Source organism: Oncorhynchus mykiss, chromosome 4 (genome assembly GCF_057628025.1).
Source record: "Oncorhynchus mykiss isolate SJ-2025 chromosome 4, ASM5762802v1, whole genome shotgun sequence".
In the NCBI taxonomy this organism is placed as follows: Eukaryota; Metazoa; Chordata; class Actinopteri; order Salmoniformes; family Salmonidae; genus Oncorhynchus; species Oncorhynchus mykiss.
Window position 1 is genome coordinate 32,738,153 of NC_143025.1, and position 12,424 is coordinate 32,750,576.

At 40.6% G+C, this 12,424-nt stretch overlaps 1 protein-coding gene across 5 annotated transcripts in view; it reads left to right on the forward strand.

Annotated features, from left to right (window-relative positions):
- The first annotated feature begins 657 nt into the window (after window positions 1–657).
- LOC110521707 (volume-regulated anion channel subunit LRRC8C) overlaps window positions 658–12,424 on the forward strand; it is a 35,867-nt gene continuing 24,100 nt past the window's right edge. Inside the window, exons 1-2 of one of the 5 annotated variants that reach the window (XM_021599497.3) lie at window positions 819–1,056; window positions 10,365–10,443. The gene's annotated coding sequence lies outside the window, so the exon portion shown is untranslated. Of the gene's footprint in view, window positions 1,057–10,309; window positions 10,444–12,424 lie in introns of all 5 variants that reach the window. The other 4 variants (XM_021599494.3, XM_021599495.3, XM_021599492.3 and 1 more) reach the window with 4 other exon arrangements.

The window sequence follows — 12,424 nt, forward strand, 5'->3', positions numbered from 1 at the left end:
ATTGAAGATGACACTTACAAATATTCTATTTTTCTTTATCCAATGTTGCATAAAAACGATTTTTGTTTTTAACAGTAATATAATTTTTTCCCCACAGAATAGCTTTATGAGGTGAAAAGTCAAGCACAAAACACAATTTCCATGCCATAAGTGCTTGCTGATAAAATGTTGATAATTGTAAACCCCAAATGTCCTTAAAATTAGGAATAAAGAACCATAACGATTCAGAAGATTATATGCATTTGTTCAACTACTTAATCTTAAAGCTATTATTCATATCCACAAAATCCAGGTCTTTGTTTTGTACAACATCCCTTATTTTTACATCACCACCAACGACTTCAATGATGGCAGTCTGACTGAAGTACGTAGCGAACGATAGAGCAGCGGAATAACTCAGTTTCAGCCAAACCGCGTCAGTCAGTAGTCTTCGTGCATCACAAACAGTAACCTTGAACTAACTACAGCAACTCGCAGTCAGAAATAATGGAAAGCGGTGGACCACACTAGGGGTGTGTTCAGGTCCATTAAACATTTGCTACGTTGAGTTACGTTTTGCACTGACACGTTTCCCCAAAACGTTCTTCAACGTTCTTGAACATGCTTTTTACGTACGTTTTCTCCATTTGGTGGGGGTCCTTGCTATTTGGGATCCTTGGGGCACCTCTACCCAATTGAAGTCGAAATGTACAATGATTATGGTTAGGTAAAATTTATGATTAGGGTTAGGATAGGATAGGGATTAAGGTTAGGTTTAGGATAGGGACGGCCAAAGGATAGCGCTAACCGTTTGGTGGGTGTGGCGGGGTGTGGCTTGAAGGAATGTGACGTATTCAAAGACAGCTGCCATGCTTATAGCGTTCTCCCACTCCTCACGTTTTTTTAACTGATCGTTCAGAACAACACAGTTTAGTTTAACGTTCCACACTGTTTTTTCGTAGGCCTACTGAACACAGTGCACAGATCCACAAGGACATGATCGCCGCTCTCCTAAAAAACACCCATCGACGTCTTCTATAGAACCTAGGCTTTCGGACGGACATCACTAGGCGTAAGGTAAATGTTGTTATTGTATACATGTATGATTGGTTGTAACGGTCCATGTTGTTTACTATATGCATTTCGTTACATTGTCAGGGACTGTATTTGGGTTTTACTGTAAATTAGCTCACACATTGTTGCCGGTAAGCGATACAGATAACTTTCGCCTGTATATAGCCCATGTAACCCGAGCCTCCTGCATCACTGGCACCGTTACTGAAGGGTGCTAATATTGAGTTTTAGCATACGCCACATATCTCAATTCGTTTTTTTTTACACACACACAGCCTATGTTTTATTATTTTGTTTAAAGGCTAGAAATAGGAGAAGTCGTGGCGATTTCTCGAGTTTGGATAATGATATCACATATACCCCCACCTCTTCCCCGTCTTCCCAAAAAGAAAATTATAGAAAAGGAGTTGTAAAATATTCTTCTCCACACCATGGCTTCACAGGCCATATGAATAATTGGTTAGCAAGTAGCCTATGAGGGCCTATTAATGTAAGGCGAGAATTTACACCATAGATTCGATTTATACTGTATAGCCGAATTTACTAATGGCTTTGAGTTTGTCTGTTTTGGGGGAAAGTTTTGTAACCTATTATGTGGTTTGAAGTTGAACAAGGAGAAAATTCGGCTCTAAGGTCAGCCAATAGGCTCAGCAGTTTGCATTATGCAGTTTAGTAGTAGTACTAGTAGTAGCCTAAAAGATTTGGGATTTTCATTGTACAAGTTATTGTTAAAAGATTTCTGACGTTATTGTGTTTTTGTTAACATTTTAAGACCTATTGTTACAAGTTAACCCCCTGATACTCTCAAAGTGACCCTGGAGTCTAATATTTTTTGCAGTGTATTTCTGTGGTCCTTATGGATAACTAATGAACCCATCTTGGACAGGATGTGTTATCCTGGGGACTGGGTGTGAACTATCCAGACATGCATGTCTCCCAAATGGCACCCTATTCCCTATATATTGTACTATTTATTTTCTTCACCAGGGCACAACAGGGCTCTGCTCAAAAGTAGTGCTATATGTAAGGTATTCGGTTCCATTTTGAATGCAATCGTAGTCTGTTTTGGGCAGTCCAAGTGACTCCAGTGTGTGTTAGATCTGCAGAGTTTCCTGTCAGGAAGAGCCAGACATAGGATAAGACCCGGGCTGCCCGGACAGCCAGGCCAGCTCACTGTGGTGACAAGGCGAACAACTAATCTAGGCAAGGGAGGAACCATTTTCTAAAAATGATCTAAAGCCCCGCCCGTAGTTAAGTTAAACCCTCATACAGTTATTTTCTTTGATAGAGTTCGGTACTGTTTGGTACAGTTGCATGAATTAACCACCCTTTGAGACTTCATGTAGAGTTGAAGTTATGAGTAATATCGACACTTCAGGTTCAATAGGTGAATGTTTACGTCTTCCATCCTTCTTGCAGAGGTACATTCAATATTTCCATGAGACTCAGGAACTCCTCAAGGAAACAATGTTGTGATTGACAATTAGAGATGTTAGTAGTACTGTATAGTCTCCACAGTGAAATTATGAGAATCTGTCTGACTTTCAGACAACGTTGTATGCTGACCCTGGTTAAAGATGGCTGTTTGTTACTGGCACGGTCTAATTTAAGATTAAATCAAAAAGTAAAAATCTAATTGTATTTGTCAAGTGCACTGAATACAACAGGTGTAGACTTACCGTGAAATGCTTACTAACAAGCCCAATGTTGACATTTTTTTTCAAGTAAGAAAACATTTGCTAAAGAAAAATACAATTTACTCAAGTAAGAAAAAAGTAACACACTAAAATAACAATAACGTGACTATATACAGAGGGTACTGGTACCGAGTCAATGTGCAGGGGTACAGGTTTGTTGAGGTAGTATGTACCTGTAGGTAGAGTTAAAGTGACTGCGTAGATGATAAACAGCTAGTAGCAGCAGTGTAAAAAAGGGGGTCAGTCCAAATAGTCCGGGTAGCCATTTGATTAACTGTTTAGTAGTCTAATGGCTTGTAGGTAGAATCTGTTAAGGAGCCTTTTGGACCTAAGACTTGTCGCTCCGGTACCACTTGCCGTGTGGTAGAAGAGAGAACAGTCTAGGAGTTTGGTGGCTGGAATCCTTGACAATTTTTTGAGCCTTCGTCTGACTCCGCCTGGTATAGAGGTCCTGGATGGCAGGACGCTTGGCCCCAGTGACGTAAAACAGTGCAGCTGTGTTATTGTAAGTACAAAAATATTTAGCTGTAGCTCCCTTGAGACATGTTTTGATAGAGGTTGTTTAGTGCTGGAGACTGTGTATACACATTAATTAAGTGATTCCGTACAAACATCTGTATCTAAAAGAATAATTGAGAAATAATTAATAAAAGTTGGCATATTTAAGACATTTTGACCTTACCCATGCCTCCTTTAAGACTCCATGATGTTTCATATGTAGGTGCTACAAAGCAAAAATGTGTGTTATATGAAGAGCTCCATTCTCATGTCATCTGACCATTGATAAATGGCATTGGCACTTGGATTGGAACCAGTGCTATGGTCAGATGACATGAAAATTGAGCTCTTTGGCCATGCATACATGTGGTCGGTTTGGTGTTGGAAAACAGAAGCATATGCAGAAAAGTACCTCATACCTGTGGTGGATCTTTGATGTTATGGGGCTATTTTGCTTCCACTGATCCTGGGGCCCTTGTCAACAGAATAATGAACTTTACCAAGTATGTGGACATTTTAGCCAAAAGCCTGGTTGCCTCTGCTAAGAGGCTGACACTTTGCCGAAAGTGAACCTTCCATCAACAAAATAACTCAATCCGTAAAGAAATGGTTAATTGACCACAATCTACATTTTGCATTGGCCATCTCAGTCTCTGGACATGAACCCCATTGAAAACCTGTGGTTTGAATTGAAGATAAGAGCAATAAGAGCAGACAAAGGATATCAAGGATCTGCAAAGATTCTGTATTGAGGAATGGTCTAAGATCCCTCCCAACATGTTTTCTAATCTCATAAAATATTTTAGGAAAAAGGCTGTGTCATTATCCTCTCAAGGGGAGGGTGCTATAGAGTATTGAAAACAGCGGTGGCCATAGCTCAAAATTATATTTTTATTACTTGTTAAACAAAGTCTCTTTCTCTGAGCAATTGTATTAATATAAAATATAATTTCCCATTTTTTTTCTTTATACAATAGCTTAGTATTTGTATTTTTTTATACAGATTTTTTTTTTTTACTCATCTTTATCTAGGGTGCCAATAATTACGGACCTGACTATATGTTAACCATCTCATTAGATTTAGGGTAGAAAAAAAGACGATCACGAAATGCCTTTACATTGCTGGCTTTTTGCTAATCCAATCATTTTCCCACATTAGTTCAACATCATCACATTGCATTCTATTGTCGAAAGGACATTGATTCAACCAGTTTGTGCCCATTGGGTTCCCAGTTAACATTGAGCAATTGGGAGGCTGGCAACCCTCCACAGTGGTCGCGTGACATGCCACAGGTTTTTTGACCATCGCCTCACTCACGGGCCACCCGCATCACTCCTGGTGAGACAAACCCGCAACTCGTCAGTTAAGAGCACTTTTTGCCAGTCCTGTCTGGTCCAGCGACGGAGGGTTTGTGCCCATAGGTGACGTTGTTGCCGGCGAGGACCTGCCTTACAACAGGCTTACAAGCCCTCAGTCCAGCCTCTCTCAGCCTATTGCGGACAGTCTGAGCACTGATTGAGGGATTGTGCATTCCTGGTGTAACTCGGGCAGTTGTTTCTGCCATCCTGTACCTGTCCCTCAGGTGTGATGTTCGTATGTACCGATCCTGTGCAGGTGTTGTTACACATGGTCTGCCACTGCGAGGATGATCAGCTGTCCGTCCTGTTTCCCTGTAGCTCTGTCTTAGGCGTCTCACAGCACGGCCATTGCAATTTATTGCCCTGGCCACATCTGCAGTCCTCATGCCTCCTTGCAGCATGCCTAAGGCATGCTCACTCAGATGAGCAGGGACCCTGGGCATTTTTCTTTTGGTGTTTTTCAGAGTCAGTAGAAAGGCCTTTTTAGTGTCATAACTGTTTTCATAACTGTGACCTTAATGTGACCTTAACTGTGACCTTAATTTACTACCGTCTGTAAGCTGTTTGTCTTAACAACCATTCCATGGGTGCATGTTCATTAATTGTTTATGGTTCATTGAACAAGCATGTGAAGTTATTTGGATTTTTGCGAATTATCTTTGAAAGACAGGGTCCTGAAAAAGGGATGTTTCTTTTGTTTGCTAAGTTTATTTAAATGTAATATAAATGCCTTGTGTTATAATTCTGAGTGGAGGAATTTAGAAAATGCTGCCGTCACATCAGTTTATTATGCTCGCAACAACAACGTCAAAGTTCAACGTCTCTTGCTTCTTCCCGGGACAAAACAATGGCTATATACAATTCTGAGCACACTCACAAGTCTCTCCTGGAGCTCGGTGTCCTGGTTCAGCCTGGTCTCCATTGGCCTGTTGTTGATAGGCTAACAAGGTTATCCATCTCAAGCGTCCAATACCACCCGTCCAATACCACCCGTACCAGTCAAAAGTTTTGACATGCCTACTCATTCAAGGGTTTTTCTTTATTTGTACTATTTTCTACATAGTAGTAATAATAGAATAATAGTGAAGACATCAACACTATGAAATAATGAATTAGGAAACCCTTAAAGTGTTTAACAAATCAAAATACATTTTAGATTTTTCAAAGTAACCACCCGTTGCCTTGACAGCTTTGCACACTCTTGGCATTCTCTCCACCAGCTTCCTGAGGAATGCTTTTCCAACAGTCTTGAAGGAGTTCCCACGTATGCTGAGCACTTGCTGGCTGCTTTTCCTTCACCCTGCGGTCCAACTCATCCCAAACCATCTCAATTGGGTTGAGGTCAAGTGATTGTAGATGCCAGGTCATCTGATGCAGCACTCAATCACTCTCCTTCTTGGTCAAATAGCCCTTACACAGCCTGGAGGTGTGTTTTGGGTCATTGTCCTGTTGAAAAACAAATTATATTCCCGCGCAAACAAGATGGGATGGCGTATCGCTGTGGTAGCCATGCTGGTCAAGTATGCCTTGAATACTAATGAAATCACCGACAGTGTCACCAGCAATGCACCCCCTCACCATCACACCACCTCGTTCATGCTTCATGGTGGGATCCACACAGGTGGAGATCATCCGTTCACCTACTCTGCGTCTCACAAAGTCACGACCGTTGGAAACCGAAAATCTAAATTTTAGATTTATCAGACCAAAGGACCAATTTCCACTGGTCTAATGTCCATTGCTCGTGTTTCTTGGCCCAAGCAAGTCTCTTATTATTGGGTTCCTTTGCAGCAATTAGACCATGAAGGCCTGAATCATGCAGTCTCCTCTGAACAGTTGATTTTGAGATTAGTTTGTTACTTGAACTCTGCAGCATTTATTTGGGCTGCAATTTCATGAGGCTGGTAACTCTAATGAACTTATCTTATGCAGCTGTTCTTGCCATAATATGGACCTGGTCTTTTACCAAATAGGGCTATCTTCTGTATACCACCTCTCCTTGTCACAACACAACTGATTGGCTCAAACGCATTAAGAAGGAAATACATTTCACAAATTAACAAGGCACGCCTGTTAATTGAAATGCATTACAGGTGACTGACTGCCTCATGAAGCTGGTTGGGAGAATTCCAAGAGTGTGCAAAGCTGTCATCAATGCAAAGGGTGACTACTTTGAAGATTCTCAAATATAAAATATATTTTGATTTGTTTAACTTTTTTAAATACATTTTTTGGGTTACTACATGATCTCATGGTTTTGATGTCTTCCCTGTTATTCTATAATGTAGAAAATAGTACAAATAAATAAATGTGTGTGACGACAGTTAATCACTGTCACACTCCTGAAAACAATTATACACCAAAAATAGATGTGCAAGTTTTGTTCTCACGTGCTTGCTCACTCCTTAGCACCTTAATAACTTGCTGGAGTCTTTGGCAGAAAAACAGGGCAGAAATGCAGTCCTTGGATTTCTGCCCTGAAAAATAAAACCAAGGTTTAAAAGTTACCCTCGTGGAAAATTAGTTTACTTTCAATCCAATAACATATTGTTCAAAACTGGACAGATAATCATAGTGTCATTTAGGCTAAGTGAATGTACTACATACCTCATTGCTGTCATCCATATGCTGCTGTCGTGAATATTATACTGTGGGTGTCCAGTGCCCTTTTTGATAGACAGAATACATGAATAAAAGGTCTTGTTTCTCTTCTGAAATTCCATCAGTATTTAGCAGGACCGAGCACATCTGAAAATAATAATGCTTCTCTTTTATTCAGACTCTTTGCCCCTTGAAGTGGCGTCTCTGTTATAGGGAGACAACTAGTTCTAAGAAGAAGAAATATGTTGTTAGCTAGCATCTAACATTAGCAACCTACCTAGGTAAGTAACTCAGCTAGCATGGTCACAAGCAGATGGTAAGCCAGCCAATTTAACACAACAAAACGATTTTAAAGGCTTTGCGTTCCAATCTGGTGCATGAACAAATTAGTAAACTATAAACATTTTCTAATGCTCTGGATGGTAAAAAAATAAAAAATGTACCAAACAATTATACAGAAAGATAAAAATATAGATATATCTCCAGCAAGTTTTTACAAAGACAACATGAATTGCTCTCAATGACTCAAAATCCAGGCCCGCGAACATGATGCCACTAGTATTCATTCGGTATTTCAAAACGTTCGGTGGTGAGAAATACAAACAATTCATCTGTTCTTTATTTGCAAAAGCCTACCATTGCCATTTTTCTATAGCTACTACAACAGGGATGACATTGGGCTTTCCAGCTTCTTCTTTGAGGGTTTAAGAGGTGCTGCCACCTACTGTAAGTAGTGTGCATTTCTCTTTTGGTAAGGTTGTAGGAGATTACAAACTGGGTGGTTCGAGCATTGAATGTTGATTGACTGACAGCCGTGGTATATCAGACCGTATACCGCGGGTATGACAACACTTATTTTTACTGCTCTAATAATTCTGTTGTGTCGTGAATAGGAACTGCCCTTAGCTATGGTATATTGGCCAAATACCACACCTCCTCGTGTCTTAGACTGTAGCAGCTTATGGATATCTAATGCAAGTAACATTTACTTGGCAAAGGAGGGTAAAAAGGGAGTAGTTTGAGTTTACCATCCACGATCTGTGGTCACAGAACAAAAGGCTATGGGTTCCTAAAGTTTAACAATGCAGGCTATTCATTTAAATTTACATTGCAAGTTGCAACATTGACTCTGGCTTCGATTTGAACATAGTTTGAAGCAATAAACAGGTAATCGAATTAAATGCCAAGTTTATTTGTCACGTGCCCCGAATACAACAGCGGTAAACCTTACAGTGAAATGCTTATTTACAGGCTAACCAATAGTGCAAAAAAGGTATTAGGTGAACAATATGTAAGTAAAGAAATAAAAGAACTGTAAATAGACAGGCTATATACAGTAGCGAGGCTATAAAAGTAGCGAGGCTACATACAGACACCGGTTAGTCAGGCTGATTGAGGTACTATGTACATGTAGATATGGTTAAAGTGACTATCCATATATGATGAACAGAGAGTAGCAGTAGCGTAAAAGAGGGGTCGCTGGGTGGTGGGACACAATGCAGATAGCCCGGTTAGCCAATGTGCGGGAGCACTGGTTGGTCGGCTCAATTGAGGTAGTATGTACATGAATGTATAGATAAAGTGACTATGCATATATGATAAACAGAGTAGCAGCAGCGAAAAAAAGAGGGTTGGGAGGGCACACAATGCAAATAGTCCGGGTAGCCATTTGATTACCTGTTCAGGAGTCTTATGGCTTGGGGGTAAAAACCGTTGAGAAGCGTTTTTTTTTTGTCCTAGACGTGGCACTCCGGTACTGCTTGCCATGCGGTAGTAGAGAGAACAGTCTATGACTGGGGGGTCTTTGACCATTTTTAGGGCCTTCCTCTGACACCGGAATGTAGGCTGTGTTAATGGCCTCAATACAATAGACTTGAATTGGCTGCATGACTATATACAACTTCACCCTTAATGATAGTGATCGATACTGTGTGAAGTGGTTTAGGGAGTGGCATCTCTAACAAAGCAACTGGAACAGTTGGTATTGCCTTTAAATATAGCTTACTACATAAAATTAATGCTATTAATGGCTATAAACTGTAAATTATTAGTTGTATCACTTTTGTCATCCTCAATTATTTTCAATGCGCTGTCTGTTTATTTTAAATTGGCAAATCAACTTTAAATCACGTTGTAGGGGAAGGTTTATAGATCACAACAAAAACAGTTTGTAGCCTCTGGCTGGCTGTGGTTAGCTGGATGTTGGCAGGCCTAATTTGAGAGTCGAGGAATTCCTGGCTATTGTCTTTTGAATTACTTCATGGCTAGATGGTTTGCCTAGGGCGTATAGCTGTCCTCAGAGTGGATGTTAAACGCCAGTGATTCAAAAGTGACCTGCCGCCGGCTTAGCGGTCTTCTGAATGGAGACTACCAGCCGGAGATGTAAATCATGTCTTGAGCGGCAAACTCCACTCGCTCGCTGGCGGTAGGAATTTATAGCCATGGGCATAGCGACAGCGGGAAATATCAAGCGTGGGAAAGGTTTTTGGTATCTGGGTTACCATTCTAAGTTGTATTTTTTTTTTGTTGACATTTGCACAAAAGTGCAGACAGAATAGAATCATGCTCATACTGTAAGAGAAATAGAATCACAATAGTGATCAGAAATAGTGATTCTATTTCTATGTTATCCTGTCTAGAACATCAGTCAGTTGTGTATATGGCATTTCCCGCAGTTAAGCTGAAACTTAGTACACTCTGACGTAATGGGCTGTATACAGTAAATGACACATTATATAGTAGGCCTATTTGTGTTTACAAAAGCATTGCTGTTATATTTCATCATTTGTATAGAATTCAGAGTGAATCCCGTAGTACGCAGATTGCTAAAGCTGACCAGAGGGAGAGAGACGGAAAGACTGAGACGTGCAACATTAGTGGAGAAAACCCTCTCTCTGGCCCTGAGAAATCCCCAAGATGTGTCCAACTGCACCAAGTAGGCGCCCAATCCCCGCTGGAGCCTAAAGGGCCATAAACTTGCACTTCACACCTCTGTTGCTAGGCCAGGTTGCTAGGGTTGCCTTATCAGACCATGGGGTCAGCCAATCACAGGCAGTCATCTGGGATCACAGATACCCAATTCCTGCCTCTTTCATCTTCAGAAAGCAGTGGCAGAGTAAGGAACTCTCTGATAACTTCTGCCCTGCACACCAACAGCGGGCCACAACGAATGGACCTTTCTCTTGAAGCCCTGGACTCTGACAACACACGCTAGTGTTAGTGGATCCATGATATAGTAAGTAGACTTCACTGGGTTTGGGTGTATAGAAACCTGCTTGTTTATGTTTAGACCAGCCAGTACAGGCTCGGTCATTGCTACTATATGCCTCAAGATGGCCACTGTGTTGTTATGTAACCTAAGATGGCTGCTCCTGTGCAGGGCTGTGCACAGACATTTTGGGAGAAATGTGCCGAAACAAAAAAAGTACACCCGCAACCACGTTAAGACTCATTGGGCAATTATTACAGGAGGGTAAAGCAGCACAATCTGAGTAAAGTATTTAGCAAATTATTTTCAACTAGAATAAATGCTGCACTTATTAACAATGACAACACAACTCCAGTTAAATAAATACTGCAGCCTACCATTACTATATCCAACCCAACTCCATTTGTTACTACCATCATGTTTACCAGTGGATGACCCCCAAAAAGGAGTGGTACAAAACATGTGACCCCCCCCACAGAGTGAGTCCATGTAACTTATTGTGATTTGTTAAGCCAAATGTTACTCATGACCTAATGGCTTGCCTAAACAAAGGGGCTGAATACCTAAACAATTACTATATTTTAGTTATGGAATTTTATTGATCAACAAAAACAACAATAAATCTTCAACTTTTATTTTGTGTAGATTGTTGAGAAAATACATTTTAATCTCACCTTGTAACAATATGTGAAGAAATCCAAGGGGTCTGAGTACTTTTGCAAGGCACTGTATATCGCTAGCTGATATTGGCTGCTAACATGAATGAATGCCAGCTCCAAATGCAGGTGTAAAATGCAGTTTATTTATGTAGCCTATTTTGCATTTTGAAAATGCATCACTGTTTATGGCTGTGATGACAGGCTACATTTGCACAGTGATTGTGCGTGCATGTTCGTGCGTGCGCACACTTGCATGTGCACGCACAATTGCTGTGCAAATGTAGCCTGTCATTTGGCTTAACAAATCACAATAAGTTACATGGACTCACTCTGTGACATACTTTATGAACGACTAACCCTTGTGCTGTCCCCAATTACATACATCTCTTAGGTCTCTCAGTCAAGTATGGAACAATTTCATTGATTTTGCTGAGTTACAGTTCATATGAGGAAGTCACTCAATTGAAATAAATTAATTAGACCCTAATCTCTGGATTTTACATGACTGGGAATACAGGACCCCCCCCCCCACACACAAAACAAATAGGGCTCACAATGGACCTTATGGTCTCATCACTGTATTTTTGGGCATTCAAATTGCATTTGATAAAATGCAACTGTGTTCATTGTCTGTAGCTTAAAGCTGCCCATACCATAACCCCACAGCCAGCATGGGGGAGTCTCTTCACAATGTTTCAGCAAACCACTCGCCCACACAACGCCAAGCATGTAGTCGGCGGTTGTGAGGCCGGTTCGATATACTGCCAAATTCTTTCAAATTACTTTGGAGGCGACTTGTGGTAGAGAAATGAACATTCAATTTTCTGGAAACAGCTTTGGTGGGCATTCCTGCAGTCAGCATGCCAATTTTATGCTCCCGCAACTTGGCACATCTGTGGCATTGTGACACAACTGCATATTTTAGTGGCCTTTTATTGTCCACAGCACAAGGTGCACTTGTGTAATGATCATGCTGTTTAATCAGCCTCTTGATATGCCACACCTGTCAGGTGGATGGATTGGCAAAAGAGAAATGCTCACTAACAAAGAATGTAAATATGTGGAATTTGAGAATATTTTTGTGCAGGTTCAACATTTCTGGGATCTTTTATTTCAGCTCATGAAACATGGGACCAACACTACATGTTGTGTTTATATTTTTGTTCAGTGTACAAAGACCAGGAAGCTTTTTGAAAACCTCATAAAAAAGGGCAGTGATTGGTAGATGGGTAACAATAACAAATCAGACATTGAATATCTCTAAGCATGGTCAATTATAATAATTATGCTGTGGATAATGTATTAAACAACACAGACACATCAAAGATAGTTGTCGTTCTGAACTGAGC